The sequence below is a fragment of the Macaca fascicularis genome, chromosome 13 (assembly GCF_037993035.2).
Source record: "Macaca fascicularis isolate 582-1 chromosome 13, T2T-MFA8v1.1".
In the NCBI taxonomy this organism is placed as follows: domain Eukaryota; kingdom Metazoa; phylum Chordata; class Mammalia; order Primates; family Cercopithecidae; genus Macaca; species Macaca fascicularis.
In genome coordinates this window covers 39,595,234-39,612,764 of record NC_088387.1, presented here as the reverse complement: position 1 = coordinate 39,612,764, position 17,531 = coordinate 39,595,234, and the positions used below count along the sequence as shown (strand labels likewise).

Below are 17,531 nucleotides of genomic sequence, written 5' to 3'. Positions count from 1 at the left end.
GCTCAAGGAAATTTACAGAAATCGCCACTACTATACATCTTATCAAATGACTCACAAGTTCTCCCTCACTGATTAATCCTTTTTCTCATCCTTTCTCCCCCTCCCATCTTCCCTAAGAACAAAGAGCTTATAAACCAATATATTGGGCAGAGCCCGAGAGCTCTGGGCTGTGAGCAAGCCTCCAATGCTCCAGTCCCCTGTACCCGCCTTTTAAATGCTTATTCTGTCTCTTTCTAACTCCTTTGTCTCTGCCGGACTCAGGGTACCCACTGGGTGGTATGCGGCTGGTTTCCCCAACATGTGGCGCCCAATGTGGGGCTCCCCATAATCTCTACAAATAATCCAGTGAAGAAACGCCAGAGTGTGGAAAGTGGAGGACAACTGATGAAGGACACCCAAGTACTTTCACTTCAGTCTCTACAGGTAAGTAGGGTGTTCGGAGAATTCCAGGGTAACCTCGGGAAAATATGGGTCAGGTTGAAAGTAAGTTTGCTAATTACTTAAGTCTGGTATGGCAGTTATTACACCACATGGGTGTAATTGTGAGTACCCAAAATCTCACATCTTTGTTCCAAAAGTATTCTCCTTGGTTCCCAAAATACCGAACCATGAATGTAAAAGATTTGGACAAGGTCGGATCAGACTTACAATGAGAACAACAAAAGGGCCATAATATTCCCTTGTCTGCTTGGTCTGTGTGGTTGGCAATTAAAACAGCACTGGAGCCTCTCCACACTGTGGAGAAGGAGGAGGAGTTTCAGGATGACATAGAAAAGTTTAATAATCAGGAGTCTGATGATCAGCAAAGTGAATCTCACAGTCTAGTTTAAAAAAGGTAGAGAAAGGGGAAGTTATAGATGCTAACCTCCAAAAACTTATGAAAGAAACAGTTCCACCTATTGCAGAAACAGTGCCACCTACTGCACCTTTAGGGGAAAGTCCAGAATGGCCACTCCCACCTCAGCCTGATGAATTTTTGGAATGGAAGCCTGAGACACAGCTTGCCGCTTCCATTATTGCATGCTCCGCCATTAACTATGGCGAAGGGAAGCTTCAGGCTTGTCCAACAGCCTATTATGGTGAGGGAATGATCCAGGCTTGTCCACCTGTTAATTATGGTGGAGGAATGCTGTGAGCAGGCCCAAATACAAATTGTCATGCAGGGACAATCCAGGCATCCATTCGCCAGACACGAGAAATGGGGGATTTGGATGCTTGGCAGTTTCCAGTAATTATTTTGCCAGTTGAGGAGCCCAGAGAACATGCTCGAGCATGCTGGGAAGGCATTTTCTTTTAAAATATTAATAGATTTAAAACCAGCAATTGGACAATATGGGCCAAATTCTCCTTATGTTGTTCATTCCTTGTTACAATCTTTGGCTTGTAACTGGCATTTAATACCTATGGATTGGGAGTCATTAGCCCAATCTGCCCTGTCCCCCTCTCAATTTCTCCAATTTAAAACCTAGTGGACAGATGAAGCAACAAATCAGGCACGCAGACATGCTCAAGCCCAACCTCCCATTAATATCACATCTGATCAATTGCTTGGAATCGGACAGGCATGGGGTACTGTAAATCAACAGATGGTAATGGGTGATGAGGCTATTGATCAGTTCAGAACTATATGCCTAAGAGCCTGGGAAATATTCATGACCCTGGTACTACTTATCCTTCTTTTAACTCAGTTCAACTGGGTTCAAGGGAGCTTTATCCAGATTTTATCGTCCATTTACAAGACATGACTCAAAAGGCTATTTCGGATTCTTATGCCAGGAAAGTGATCATTCAGCTGCTTGCTTATGAAAATGCTAATATAGAATGTCAGGCAGCAATTAGACCTATTAAGGGAAAGGCAAATCTAAATGAGAAAAAAATTTAAGTGAATACATTAAAGCCTGTGATGGCATTAGGGGGCACTTATATAAGGCCAGCCTCCTTGCTCAGGCAATGGCTGGACTAAGGGTAACAAAAAACATATGAGTGTTCCATGGATCTTGCTATAATTGTGAACAGATAGGACAAACAAAAAGAGAGTGTACAAAGAGCCAAAAAAGGCAAAACTCGGGAGGAAAAAGCAGGGAACCAGGTACCTGTCCTAGATGTAAAAAAGGAAAACACTGGGATAATCAATGTCATTCAAAGTTTGATAACAACAGATGGCCCTTGCTGGGAAACAGACAAAAGGGCCAGACCCAGGCCCCAATTCAAAGTGGGGCATTCCCAATTCAGGACGGGACATCACCAACTCCAAACGGAGTGTTTCTGGCCCAGTCTCTCCCTGTATAAATATGCAGCAATTGTCCCCCTCCACAACTAAAAGTAGGGTAGTAGATTTATATTGTACCGAAGCCATATCCCTCCTTCTTGGGGAGCATCCTAGGAAGGTCCCAATGGGAGTTTACGGCCCATTGCCAAACAGCACAGTGGGACTTATACTGGGAAAGTCCAACTTAAACTTAAAGGGAATTCAAGTACATACTGGAGTAGTGGACTCTGATTGCAAGGGAGAAATTCAAATTGTTATCTCCTCCACTGTTCCCTGGAGTGCTAATCCAGGTGACAGAATAGCTTAACTGTTGCTTTTACTGTATGTTAAGTTAGAAGAAAGCTCAGAAAAAAAGAACAGGAGATTTGGAAGCACAAGTTCAGCAGGCAAGGCTGCCTATTGGGTAAATCAAGTCTCTGACAATAGACCTATTTGTATGGTCACTATTCAATGAAAACAATTTGAGGGTCTGGTCTACACAGGAGCAGATGTGTTGATCATAGCTCTTTATCAATGGCCAAAAATCTGGCCTAAACAAAAGGCCCCAGTGGGTCTTTTTGGGGTCAGAACTGCTTCAGAAGTTTTCCAAGGTACTTTTAGCTTACCATGTCTTGGTCCAGAAGAACAGGAAGGCACAATGCAACCTCTAATTATGCCCATTCCTGTTAACTTACTGGGGAGAGATCTGCTTCAGCAATGGGGCACAGAAATTTCAATCCCTTCTCCCTGGTACGGTCAAGCTAGTCAAAAAATAAGGTCAAATATGGTCCATGTTCCTGGAAAAGGCCTAGGAACACAGGAGATCAGCATTTCTGAACCCATACAGGTTACTGTGAAAAATGACCGAAAAGGATTAGGTTACTATTTTGGGGGGCGGTCACTGTTGAGCCTCCAAGTCCTATTCTCTTAAAATGGAAGACCCAAAATCTTGTTTGGGTCCAGCAGTGGCCACTTTCTCAAGAAAAATTGGGGGCCTCACAGGAATTAGTCAAAAAACAATTAAACAAAGGAAACATTGAGCCCACATGTAATCCATGGAATTTGCCAGTGTTTGTAATAAACAAAAAATCTGGCAGATGGCTATCCGACTTATTATTAGCAGATGCTAACCGACTTATGAGCGGTCAATGTAGTCATCCAGCCGAAGAGGGCCCTGAAGCCAGGGCTTCCAACCCCCACCATGATTCCTAGAGAGTGGCCATTAATAATTACAGATTTGAAGGATTCCTTTTTTAACATTCCTCCAGCAGTCTGATTTTGAGAAATTTGCTTTTAGTATTCTTGCTATGAACAAGGAACAAGAAGCCAGATAACATTGGAAAGTCCTGCAGGGTATGTTGAATAGTTCTACTATTTGTCAAACTTTTGTGGGGAAAGCTATTCAACCTGTGAGAGATTAGTTTCCCAATTCATATGCCATTCATTATATGGATGACATATTGTATGCAGCAAAAAATTGAGACAAACTTATCCAGTATTATTCATATTTACAGGAGGTGGTAACCAATGCTGGATTGCTCATAGCAACAGATAAAATTCAAATGGCCACTCCTTTCCAATATTTGGGAATGAAGGTTCAGGAAAGGGCAATTAAACCCCAACACGTTCAAATTTGAAAAGACTCTCTGAAAACTTTAAATGATTTTCAAAAATTATTAGGGGATATCAATTGGATTTGACCTACTTTGGGAATCCCTACCTAATCTGTCTAATCTGTTCTCTATGTTAATAGGAGACCCTTCTCTCAATAGTAAATGAGAACTGACTCCTGAGGCTGCCAAAGAATTACAAATAATTGAAGATAAAAACAACAGGCCCACGTTAATAGAATACACTCAAGTTTGCCATTACAGTTCATTGTGCTCTCTACTCTCCATTCTCCTACAGGGGTTATAGTTCAGAGTGAGGACTTAGTTGAATGGTCTTTTCTGCCTCACAATACTGTTAGAACACTCACAGTATACTTGCATCAGATGGCAATCTTGGTTGGGCAAGCTCACCTTAGAGTTGTTAAACTTTGTCACTCAGATCCAGATAAGATTATAATTCCAATGAATAAAAATCAGATTTGGCAAGCTTTTGTTAATTTGGTCAATTGGCAAATAAATTTAGCTGGCTTCATTGAAGTTTTTGACAATCATTATCCAGAAAACACAATGTTTCAGTTTTTAAAGCTAACAACATGGGTCTTTCCAAAAATTACCTGTAGTGCTCCATTGGAAGGAGCAGTGACTGTGTTTACAGATGGCTCTAGCAATGGAAAAGCAGCTTATGTAGGACCTAAAAACAGAATTATTCAGACTGCCTTTCAATCGGCACAGAGGGTTGAATTACAGACAGTTACAGTTGTGTCAGAAGACTTTAAAGAACCTGTAAATTGTCTCTGATTCAGCTTATGTTGTTCAACCCACTCAGTACATAGAAACTGCACTCATTAAATGTCTTGTGGATGAACAACTCTATCAGTTGTTTTCTTCTTTACAAAAGGCAGTGCTTGATCACTGTTTTCCTTTCTATATTATGCATATTTGAGCACACACTAATCTTCCTGGGCCCCTTGTAAGAGCTAACGATCAAGCTGATTTACTAGTTTCCACTGTGCTTTCTAATGCCCAAGATTTTCATTCCCTAACACATGTTAGCACAGCCAGACTTAAACAAACATATAAGATTACTTGAAGACAGGCAAAGGACGTTTTGTAACATTGCCTTCGGTGCCAGGTACTACAACTGCCACATGAAGGGACTGGTGTTAATCCATGGGGATTAACCCTCAACATGTTGTGGCAAATGGATGTAACCCATGTACCTTCATTTGGGAAACTTTCATATGTCCATGTTACTATAGATACCTTTTCTCATTTTGTATTAGCAACTTGCCAAACAGGTGAGGCAGCTGCTCATATTAAAAGACATTTACTTTCCTGTTTTGCTGCCATGGGCATCCCACAAAAGATTAAAACAGACAATGACCCAGGCTACTGCAGTAAATCTTTACAAGCGTTCCTTTAACAATGGCACACTCAGCACAGTACTGGAATGCCCTATAATTCTCAAGGCCAAGCCATTGTTGGACAGGCTAATCAAACCTTAAAAATCTCAATTACAAAAACAAAACACAGAGGGAGGAACCAGAGAATACTCTACTTCCCATATGCAGCTACAATTGGCTCACATCACGTTAAATTTTTTGAATTTGTCTAGAGATCAGGCTACAATGGAAGCAGAGTGGCATTTGACAGGACAAAAAATAAATCCTCATGAAGGAAAACATGTGTGGTAGAAGGACATCAGAAGCAAAACCTGGGAAAAGGGCAAAATCATTACATGGGTCAAGGGTTTGCTTGTATCTCACCAGAAGGTAATCAGCTTCCTGTCTGGGTACCCACAAGACATCGTAAGCTGTGCCATGAGCCAGAATCCAAGGAAGAGGAAAAGACCTTGGAAAGTCCCTGCACCCCGAGTTCGTCGGATGGCTCAGATGAACATCTCTGTTGAGCAGATGGAAACCAGTAAAACTTTCCAAGCAACTCCACCAATCTGGGGGCAGATGAAGAGACTAGCTCACATTGCAAAAGAGAACCTGAGGTCTCACCAGTAATCTAATGGTAGCTATGATGGTGGTAATCTCCCTGGCGGTGAGTCTCCCCATAGCTGAGGCAGATCAAAATTATTCTTATTGGGCCTACACTCTATTCCCACCACTGATTAGGCCTGTTGCATGGATAGACACCCTGGTGGAGGTTTTTGTTAATGATAGTGTCTGGAGACCTGGACCAACACATAACTGAGGTCCTACACATCCAGAGGAGAAAGGAATGTTAATGAATGTTTCCATTGGTTATCGCTTTCCTCCCATCTGCCTGGGGCCAGATGCAGGATGTTTAAATTATGATAAACAAAGTTGGATGGTTTATGTCCCTGCACATAATGGATCAGAAGCCTCTATTCATGCAATCAGTGGAAGAATGTTTCAATCTTTGGACACCATTAAGTACCTTGAGCATGGCTATGTTATGATACATTGCCAGATTAATAAATTTAAACCTAATAAGAAGCTCTGCCCTAGGCAGGCCACTAAATGGTCTTGAAAGCTAGAGGTGCTAACCTGGGAAGATTGTATTGCAAACTGCGCTGCTGTACTAGAAAATAATTCCTATGGAATCATCATTGATTGGGCCCCTAGGGGATGCTTTGCAGTAAATTATACTGGACAGCATGAAGATTGTAGAGAGACTCCTTTTGCAATGACTACCCAGATAATGCACCAAAATTGCATAGAAGAATTGAAACAAATTACCCTATTAAGTGGGAGGAAAATGATATGGCTCCTCCAAGCCCAAAAGTGATTGATCCCATTATAAGTCCAGGACACCCAGAATTGTGGAAATTAATGATGACTCAAACCCTGATTCAGATTTGGAAAGGAGAATGTAAAACAGAGACCCAAAAGTTCGATTTGTTGTAGCCATGACCTCTAATTGGATGGGTCCCATCGCAGAGTTGTGTTAAACCTCCTTTTATGTTGGCAGTGGGAAAAATTAATATCCTACCTGACTCTCAAACCATATCATGCCTCAACTATTGTCTTTTTACCTACATTAATTCTACCTTTAATAAAAATAATAGCATTTTACTGGTTAGGACCTGAGAAGGAGTTTGGATACCTGTTTCCCTCAATAGACCTTGGGAGGCCTCTCCCTCCATACATATTATCACTGAAGTACTAAAAGGATACTTAATAGATCAGAGATTCATATTTATGTTAATAGCTGTGATCATGGGTCTTATAGATGTCACAGCTACTGCTGCTGCTGCTGTTGTTGCTTTGCACTCTTCTATTCAAACTACAGGCCTTGTGGATACTTGGCAGAAAAATTCTTCTAAGTTTTGGAATTCCCAAAACCAAACAGATCAAAAATTGGCAAATCAAATTAATGACCTCTGTCAAACAGTAATTTGGATGGGAGATCAGATTATGAGCTTGGAGCCTAGAATTCAAATGCAATGTGATTTGAATACTTTGGATTTTTGTATTACTCCTAGCTCTTATAATACTACTGAACACCATTGGGAGACAATCAGACTTCACCTACAAGGAAAAGAAGATAATTTAACAGTAGATATTGCTAAACTGAAAAAACAAGTTTTTGAGGCATCTCAGGCTCATCTCACCCTTCTGCCTGGAGCTGATATTCTTGCTGGAGCCACTGATGGGCCTTCTAATACCAATCCTTCAAAGTGGATAAAAACCATAGGTGGATCAACAATTGCAAATTTTATTTCAGTTTGTATCTGTTTATGCTGTTTGTTTTTAGTCTACAGATGCAGATGGTGACTTGGGAGAGAAGCCAGACACCATGAATGAGCCATGATAGCAATGGAGGTTAATAATAATAATAATAATAATAATAAAGACAAAAAGGGGGTCATGTGGGAAAGAGAGTTTCTGGGGTGCCAGTTGAGTTGGTCTCCCCTGTGTGAGACATCCATATGAAGCCATGGGCCGCCTCTGAGGATAAAAATCTCCTTATTGTCTTCATGTCTTTATGCCCAGAGAGCATAATCACTCAGCAGCATTCCACAGGTTGCTCAGGGAGATAACACTCCCTTGAAGCCGTGGAGTACAATCAAACATCTTGGCTCCTCCTGAAACCCGCTCCCACCTGTTTCAGTCCTGATAAGTTAAATATCTTAAGTAGTTTAGACACACACCTTTGCTCAAGGAAATACACAGAAACCACCACTCCTATACATCTTATCGAATGACTCAGTAGTTCTCCTTCACTGATTAATCCTTTTCCTCATCCCTTCCTCCCCCTCCCATCTGCCCCAAGAAAAAAGAGCTTGTAAACCAATAAATTGGGCGTAGCCCGGGAGCTCTAGGCTGTGAGCAAGCCTCCAATGCTCCAGTCCCCTAGACCTGCCTTTTAAATGTTTATTCTGTCTCTTTCTAACTCTTTTGTCTCCACTGGACTTGGGGTACCCACTGGGTGGGGTGGGGCTGGTTTCCCCAACATTATTTATGCAGATTTCTGCAGCTGGCTTGAATTTCTCCTCAGAAAATGGGGTTTTATTTTCTATTGCATCGTTAGGCTGCAGATTTTTCAAACTTTTATGCTGTTTCCCTTTTGAAACTGAATGCCTTTAACAGCACCCAAATCACCTCTTGAATACTTTACTGCTTAGAAATTTCTTTAACCAGATGCCCTAAATCTCATTCAAGTTCAAAGTTCCACAAATCTCTAGGGCTGGGGCAAAATGTTTCCAGGCTCCTTGCTAAAACAACATGAGTCACCTTTGCTCCAGTTCCCAAAAAAGTTCCTTATTTCCATCCACAGGTCTTTTCTCAGTATGGATTTCATTGACAACCTCAGCATGGATTTCATTGTCAATATAATCATCAGCATTTTGGAAAGCCATTCAACAAATCTCTAGGGAGTTATAAACTTTCCCACATTTTCCTGTCTTCTTTTGAGCCCTCCAAACTGTTCCAACCTCTGCCTGCTGCCCAGTTCCGAAGTCACTTCCACAGTTTTCTGTATCTTTTCAGCAGTGCCCCACTCTACTGGTACCAATTTACTGTATTAGTTTATTATCATGCTGCTGGTAAAGACATAACTGAGACTGGGCAATTTACTACAAAAAAAAAAGTTGAATGGATTTACAGTTCCATGTGAGGCCTCACAATCATGGTGGAAAATGAAAGGCAGCAAAGAGAGTTTGTGCAAGGAATCTCCCATTTTTCAAACCATCAGATTTCTTGAGGTTTATTCACTATCATGAGAATACCACAGGAAAGACCTGCCCCCATGATTCAATCACCTCCCACTGGGTTCCTCCCATGACACATGTGAATTGTGGGAGTTACAATTCAAGATGAGATTTGTATGGGGACACAGCCAAATCATATAAATGTGGATGCTGAAAAATTAGATCTTATGGAGGTAGAAAGTTAATTGATGGTTACCAGAGGCTGGGAAAGATACAAGGGAGAGGGTGAGAATTTAGTTAGTGTGTACAAAAATTCAGTTAGATAGAAGGAATAAGAGCTAATGTTTGGTAGTAAATTAGAGCAACCCTAGTTCCCAATAATCTGTGTGGTTCAAAATTGCTGAAGGAGAGAAAATGGAATGTTCCCAGTATAAAAAAGGTATGAATATTTGGCAGTAATGGATGGCTCAATTGCCCTGGTTTGATCTTTACACATTATATGCGTATGCACAAAATACCACATGTACACCAAAAATTTGTACAATTATTTATCAATAACAAAAATTAAAATATATTTTCATTATAATAGATACCCAAACCTGTAACATAGTTTATAATCATTATCAAGTATTATATATTGTACATAACTGTAGGTGATAGATTTTCATAGGACTGGTAGCACAGATTTGTTTATATCAGCATCACCACCAACCTAGGAGTAATATATTGTTCTATAATATTACAAGGGCTATGATATCACTGGGAAATAGGAATTTTTCAGCTACATTATAATCTTATGGCACTATGGTCATATATGCAGTTCATCATTGACTAAAAACATTATAATGTGGCACCTGACCATATATATTTTAATATTTTCACCTGTTATTTTTTGGGGGGAATGGTTCTATTGAGCTCCTTGCACTGCCATATTCTTGTAGTGAATTTCCAATCCATAGTGAATTGCATTCTCATGCTTGGTTTTATCCTAGTAATGTAATTTTATTAAAATTAGTACATAAGACCTAAATGTTCAGAAACATAAGAATGATTTTTTTTCTATACACTTCCAAATTAGTTAACACTATTTATTAAATCTAAAATAAAGTGTCACTTTTACCACAGAAGATTTTCCTGACTTTCCAGGATTGGTCAAATTACTATATGTACTTTTAGCACTTATGATAAGAATAATTTTCAGTATTTAGGTCATTAATATTTAATGTATCCATCCTTAACTAAATTAAATATTTTATAAAGGTAGGATCTACAGGGTTATCATTGGTTTGGTTTTCATATCTTCTGTGATTTTTATTGTTGTCACCATGTTATCACCAGCACAGAGAAAGTATGGTGTCTAAAAAGCTCTTAATATGTATTGAAACAATGAATGAAGAAAAGGAATTGACCAAGTTTCATATTTGACACAGTTCTTTTGAAGTAGCCCCATAGAAGTTGACTTAGCCCCATAAACATTTAATGTGAGGCAGTTGTTTCTTTCCATTTTTAAAGCATGTTTAACCAATCCTAACATCCCAATAGCCAAATCCAATCATGTGATTATAAAAAGGGTGTGTTTATGAGTGAGAATGAGTGTGAGAGAGACAGAGTATGTGCATGTGTGTCTGCATGTGTAATGTTAAAGAAAATGGAAACTTAGCAAGAATTTGGCTTCCTCTAAGACATAAAAACACAAAGTTATTTGAATCAAGTCAAAACTAGACCCTTTAAAAATGACTAGTATTTTCAAAGAATATAGAGACTTGTTTTCTCTTTGCTCATATCTGTCATCTTCAATTTGGAGTGAGAAGGATCTGTATTATATGTGTGAAACTGTAAGTGTGAAGGAGGATGAGTGCATGGCAAGTTTTTCTCAGAATGTACAGTTCTTGGTCTCTGACTTCCATCTACAGATTATTGAAATAGTACATGTGACGTAGCTTTCAGATGTGTTGGAAATTAAAGAAAACGCACATTGAAAAAATATAGTTAAGAATTGTCAAACAGGATTGCTGAGACCAGCTCGGTGGTGGAGACCCTATCCCAGCAGTGCTAGAGGAATTACAGACCCACACACAGAAATACAGAGTGTGGAGTGAGAATCAGGGGGTTGACAGCCTTCAGAGCTGAGAGCTAAGAACAGAGTTTTACCCACATATTTATTGATAGCAAGCCAGTGATAAGCATTGTTTCTATAGATTATAGATTAACTAAAATGGGAAACAAGGGGATGGGCTATGGCTAGTTTTCTGCAGCAGGAACATTTCACTAAGGCACAGATCGCTCATGCTATTGTTTGTGGTTCAGGAGTGCCTTAAGCTATTTTCTGCCCTGCGTGGTCCAGGTGATCCTTGCCCTCATTCTGGTAAACCAACATCTTTCAGTGTAGATGTCATAGCCATCACTAGCATGTCACAGTGCTGCAGAGATTCTGTCTATGGCCAGTTTTGGGGCCTGGTTATGGCCAGATTTGAGGGCCTATTCCCAGCAGGATAGTGATCATGAGAGGGATTGTATTCTGTAAAATTCATGTGAGGTATATGTGAATTTGAGAGGCTAAGTATATATTATTTGAGTATGCTAATGTTTGTGAACAATTTGCACAATATCCCAAGTTAGAAAAGAGTTAGTTTTAATTTTTTATTCATAAAGTGATGCTTGATGTTTGAAATTTATTTCAATCCTTTTTATATGCTCAATATAAATGTTTTAGTGTTTTTTACACAGAGATCCAGTAATTTATTCAACACCATAGTTGTTTGCTTGTTTCCTTTTGATTTTACTATTTTTTTTAAAAAAAATAAATGTCTTGCCAAGAATGTGCTTATTTAATATTTCTTTCATTCCGTTTTTTTTGCTTTGCAATATCCATTGACTGAAACTTTTTTGGGGGCAGTGGGGGGGGTAGAGAAGAGTGATCTATTATTTTATAAGAGGTAGGTTTTATGAATGTAAATTTACTAACTGTTATCACTTTGAATAGCACAGAAAATCGACAGAGATGAGAAATGGGGTGTTAGCCTCTGAATTTCTATGCTGTGATTCTGTGTCTCCCCAGTTAAGGAAATCACACTGAGGAAAAGAATAAAAAGTTACAAGCAGGTTGTTATTTCTTTTTCTGAATTGAAACCCTTCCTTTTTTCTTTTCATTTTTTAAGAGGGCAATCATTTCTACTTCTTACAAAAGATTCTTTTGTTGAGAAAAAAAGTAATTGATTTTTCTTTTATTCACAATGAAATGGAGAAGCAAGCAGAATAAAAGCACCATTATAGTAAGTATAATCTTGAATTCTTTCAGAGTAATCATAAAACCTAGAATTGTTATTAATCAAGAACAAAGTATGTTGAGATATGTTTCCATGTTAGTTTTAGCATCTTCAACTGAGCTGAAACTCACCAGATTAGACCACAGAAATTTCTTATGGAGAAAAACTACACAGCGTTGATTATTATCTCTACTACATGCACGTTAATTTACCATTTATAGTCAAGAGAGAATATCCTCACATTAGTATACCAAAAAAGCCATAGTTAAATATCAAGCCTCTCTTGTTAATTTGATAATTTAAATCTGAACATTGATCATTCTCTTCTCTTTTTCAGCCATAATTTAATGAAACTAACCTCAGAGAAAAATCTTATCACCAATCCTTAGCTGCTTTGAAATTTATAGGGGTACATTTAGAAATAGCTAGATCTAAAGATTTAATAAATTCCTGAATAACATAATTACTCTTGGTAAATTTCTTTCCTTTCAAAGCTATGGCACACACTGCAAAGTACACATGTAAGCCAAATATGCATTAAAATATAAATAATAGTTAAATAATTTAGGTTAAATAAACATGCCATGTTTAGTAGTTATCTGTGTTAAAAGTTGCAGTTTATGTGTACAGTTTATTTATCTCCTAATCAGAATCACCAAGAGGATTTTTCTAAGTATTTAGACTTTTAAGCTCTACCCAAAGATTGTAATTCAATACAATGATTACAAACCTTCATATTTACATTTTCAGGAAGAAATACACAAGGGGCTTCTGGTCCAGAAGAGATGACATATAACAATTTTCTCTGCTCTTCCCCATTATATACATCTTTAAACTTTGAAAATTGTGTAAGAATTAACTAAAGAAGAATCTTGAAACATAATAAAAGAAGGATAGCCAGTTTGGGACCTCAACATTGGAGGAAGAGTATAGCAGCAAAATGTATTACCCCGCCCCCCAGCCAATGAATAGAAGATGGCTTCTCATGCCTCGTATCTACTGACCTCCAATCTAGCAAAAGAAGAAAGTCCAGATATGATTATTTTTGCCCTGAATGGAAGGACTTAGACAATATCAGATAAGCCTTAGAACACGTTAGAGAGATCATTAGATGGCTTTCCAAAAATAAGCAGACAGAGGAAGCACTGCTATTCTCTGCTGGGCATAAGACTATCCTTTCTACCAAGAGAGTTGAGGTGGCTAGGCAAAGCCAGCAAGAGAGAACCATCTATGCCACTTTACCTGGTACAGGAAGTCTCTTCATGTCCATGGGCTTAAGATTCTGCCCCTCAGAGACACAAAACTGGCAGGGATAACTAGAAAAAGGGAGTTGATTACAGTAGGCAGGTTGAGTAAAATGCAAAATGACACAACCAGCTTAAGTGGCCCAGTCTAGGAAGCCTTTTTTTTCCCACTGTTCCACTGGCTGAATCCCACACTCGAAGACAATGCATCATTGAGGGCAACTCTTGGTAAATCCGTTATACCCTTGGTAGGAAATTCACCAAGAGTTACCTGGCCTTGGGAAACCTCTTCCACCTCATATGCAATCTATCACCCATCACACCAGGAACCAGAATAATCACAACTTGAATGAGAAATGACAATTAACTGATACAAACATGAAGGTAAACATGATATTAGAATTACATGAACATAATGTCAAGTAAGCTGTCATAAAAATTATTTAACGATCAAATAAAAATTTAATTAAAGCAAATAAAATATGAAAAAGAAAGACTCTAAAAATGAATATTACAGAATGGAAAAGCACAACAATAAAAAAATTAAAAAATTATCAGGAAAGTTTTTACTGGTAAGGAAAAATTACTGAATTCGGAATAAAGTAGAGATGACACAGGATAGAATCAGTGACTTTAAGGACATAACTACAGAATTAACCCGATCTGGAGAACAGAGAAAATAAGTTGAAAAAAAAAGAACACTGCCTCAAGAACCTGTAAGACAATATGAAAGAGTTAACATTCATATAATTGTATTTCCAAAAGGAAGAGATAAAAGAAAATGGGAAGAAAATGTATTAAAAAATAATGGCTGAAAACTTCTCACTTTTGCTAGACATTAAACTATAGGTCAAGAAGCTAAACCAATTTCAGATATGATAAATGTAAAGAAATTTATAACCAAACACATTATAGGTAAACTATTAAGAAGTAAAGATAAAGAAAATATTCTGTCAACAACCAGAGTAAAAAGATGAAATACCTATAGGGAAATACCAATAGGAATGATGGTAGATTTCTCATCTGCAACCATGAAAGTGTAAAGGAAGCACCTTTCTTGTACTTAAAATTAAAAAAGAACTACTATCTACAAATTCTATAACTGCCAGGTTTATTCTTCTGGATTTTAAGAAAAATAAAGACATTCTCAGATGAAGAAAGGCTAAAAATAGTCACAAATATACCTACATTTAAAGATTAGCTAAAGTAATTTATTCAATCATCAAGGGTGATAATAAAAGAATTTATCTTGGAGCATCAGGATGAAAGAAGAAACAATAGAAAGAGATAGGCCTGTGATGGGTTGAGAAGAGCAGCAACAAAGGTCTCTGAAATGCCCTAGAGGCATTTTCTCCCTTTTCTTGACTATTAACATTTGGCTCCTCTTTACCTATGCAAATTTCTTCAGCCTTGAATACCTTCCCAGAAAATGGGTTTTTGTTTTTTACTACATGGTTGACCTACAAATTTTCCAAAATTTTATGCTCTGCTTCCCTTTTAAATATAAATTCTAGATTCAGATAATTTTTTTGTTTATGCAATTGAGCATAGGCTTTTAGAAGCAGCAAGGACACATTTTGAATGCTTTGCTGCTTGGAAATTTCTTTCACCAGATATCCTAAATCATCTCTCTCAAGTTCAAAGTTCCATGGATCTCTAGATCAGGGGCACAATGCTGCCAATCTCTTTGCTAAAGCATAGCAAGAGTGACCTTTATTTCAGTTTCCCATAAGTTTCTCATCTCTATCTGAGACAACCTCAGCCTGGACTTCGTTATCCATATCACTATCAGCATTTTGGTTACGACAATTTAACAAGTCTCTAGAAAGTGCTAAACTTTTTTTCCCTCAACTTCCTGTTTTCTGAGCCCTCCAAACTGTTCCAACCTCTGTCCCCTACCCAGTTCCAAAGTCACATTCACATTTTCAGGTATCTTCATAGCAATGCCCCACTCCCAGTACCAATTTTCAATATTTGTCCATTGTCACACTGCTATAAAAAATTACCTGAGACTGGTAACTTATGAAGAATAGAGGTTAAATTGAGTCACAGTTCTGCTGGCTGTACAGGAAGCATAGCTGTGAGACTTCAGGGAACGTACAATCACGGCAGAAGGGCAAAGGGGAAGCAAGCATGCCTTCATGTGGGGGCAAGAAAGAGAGAGCAAAGGAGGAAGTGCTACACACTTTTTAAACAATCAGATCTTGTGAGAACTCACTCAGTATCATGAGAACATCCAGGGAGAAATCTGCCCTCATGATATAATCACCTCCCACCAGGTCCCTCCTCCAACATTGGGGATTTCTATTCAAGTAAGATTTGGGTGAGGAAACAGAGCCAAACCATATCACTAGAAAGATAAGATCACAAACTGGGCCAGGTGCGGTGGCTCACACCTGCAATCCCAGCATTTTGGGAGGCCGAGGCGGGCCGATCAGGAGATTGAGACCATCCTGGCTAACATGGTGAAACCCTGTCTCTACTAAAAATACAAAAAAAAAAATTAGCCGAGCGTGGTGGCAGGCACCTGTAGTCCTAGCTACTCGGGAGGCTGAGGCAGGAGAATGTCTTCAACCTGGGAGGTGGAGCTTGCAGTGAGCTGAGATCATGCCACTACACTCCACGTCGGGTGACAGAGTGACACTCCGTCTCAAAAAAAACAAAAAAGGCACAAACCACAAACTCAAAGCAAACAGAAGGAAGGAAATAATAAAGATCAGAGAAGCAATCAGTGAAAATAAAAACAATAAAACATACAACAAATCAATGAAATACAACTTTTTTTTGAAAATTAATAGGCATGATAAAACTCTATCATGACTGATAAAAATTTAAAGACATAAATCAGGAATGAGATAGCACATATGGGGCAGTTATTAAAATAAAAATTAAAAAGTAAAATAACTTTATACTCACAAATTCAATATTTAGAATAAATACAAAAATTCCTTGTAAATCACAAGTGATGAAAGCTCAGCCAAGTTGAAATATATAATATAATATTCATATATCTATGAAATAAATAATATTTATAATTAGAAACCTCCCATTAATAGAAATCTCCAGAGCCAGAATATTTCAATGAAGAATACTACCAGCACATAATAATTACTCATTTTACATAATAAATTCCAGGAAATAGAAGAGCAGAAAATATTTTCCAACTCATTTGATGATGCCAGCATTATAAAAACCAAAAAGGATAGTAAGAAAAAGAAAACAGCATACCAACATCTCCTATAAGTTTAGACACAAAAATATTCAGTAAAAGATTAGCAAATCTAATTCAATATTATGTTAAAATGATTATGTAACATGCAAATATCAGATTTATTCCAGGTATGCCAAGCTGGTTCACCATTCAAAAATCAATCAATGTAAACTTCGATATCAATAAGATAAAGAAGAAAAATCATATGGTTATATCAATTTGCATCGTAAAATAATCTGACAAAATCCAAGATGCATTCATATAAAAACACTCAGAAAAAAATTTAGGAATTGTGGGAATTACCTCAATTTTATAAAAACATTACAAAAAACTGCCTTCAGCTAACATCTAATATCTTACTCAATGATGAAAAATTGAATATTTTTCCCCTAAGATCAGGGACAAGGCCAGGATGTCTGCAGTCACCATTGTTATTAAATATAGTATTGGAAATTCTAACCACTGCAATAACTCAAGAAAAGAAATAAAAGTCATTTATATTTGAAAGTGAGAAGTAAAAAATCCCTATTCACAGATAACCTCAACATCTTCACAGGAAATGTATGAAAAAATTCACAGAACACAGAACTAAAAGGTAAGTCATGAAGGATAGCAGGATATAAGATCAATAAACAAAAGTGGTATTTAAATGTCATAGAAATTCAGGAAAATTTTAATCAAGGGATTAAATATGATATGATTGAGGTTTGGAAAGATTTTTCTGGTTCTTATTTTTTTCTCTTGGACTAATTTTCATGCCAAATGGACACTGGAAAATTTTACTCTGGAGCTTTAAATCAAACATGAATCTTTATGTGCTCCTATCC

General features: G+C 37.9%; 1 long non-coding RNA gene across 1 annotated transcript; it reads left to right on the top strand.

Annotated features, from left to right (window-relative positions):
- The first annotated feature begins 301 nt into the window (after nt 1–301).
- LOC135966951 (uncharacterized) lies at nt 302–6,911 on the top strand. Its single transcript, XR_010580661.1, has 3 exons — nt 302–423; nt 5,628–5,952; nt 6,077–6,911. It is a non-coding gene; the product is annotated as an uncharacterized lncRNA (long non-coding RNA).
- The last annotated feature ends 10,620 nt before the right edge of the window (nt 6,912–17,531 follow it).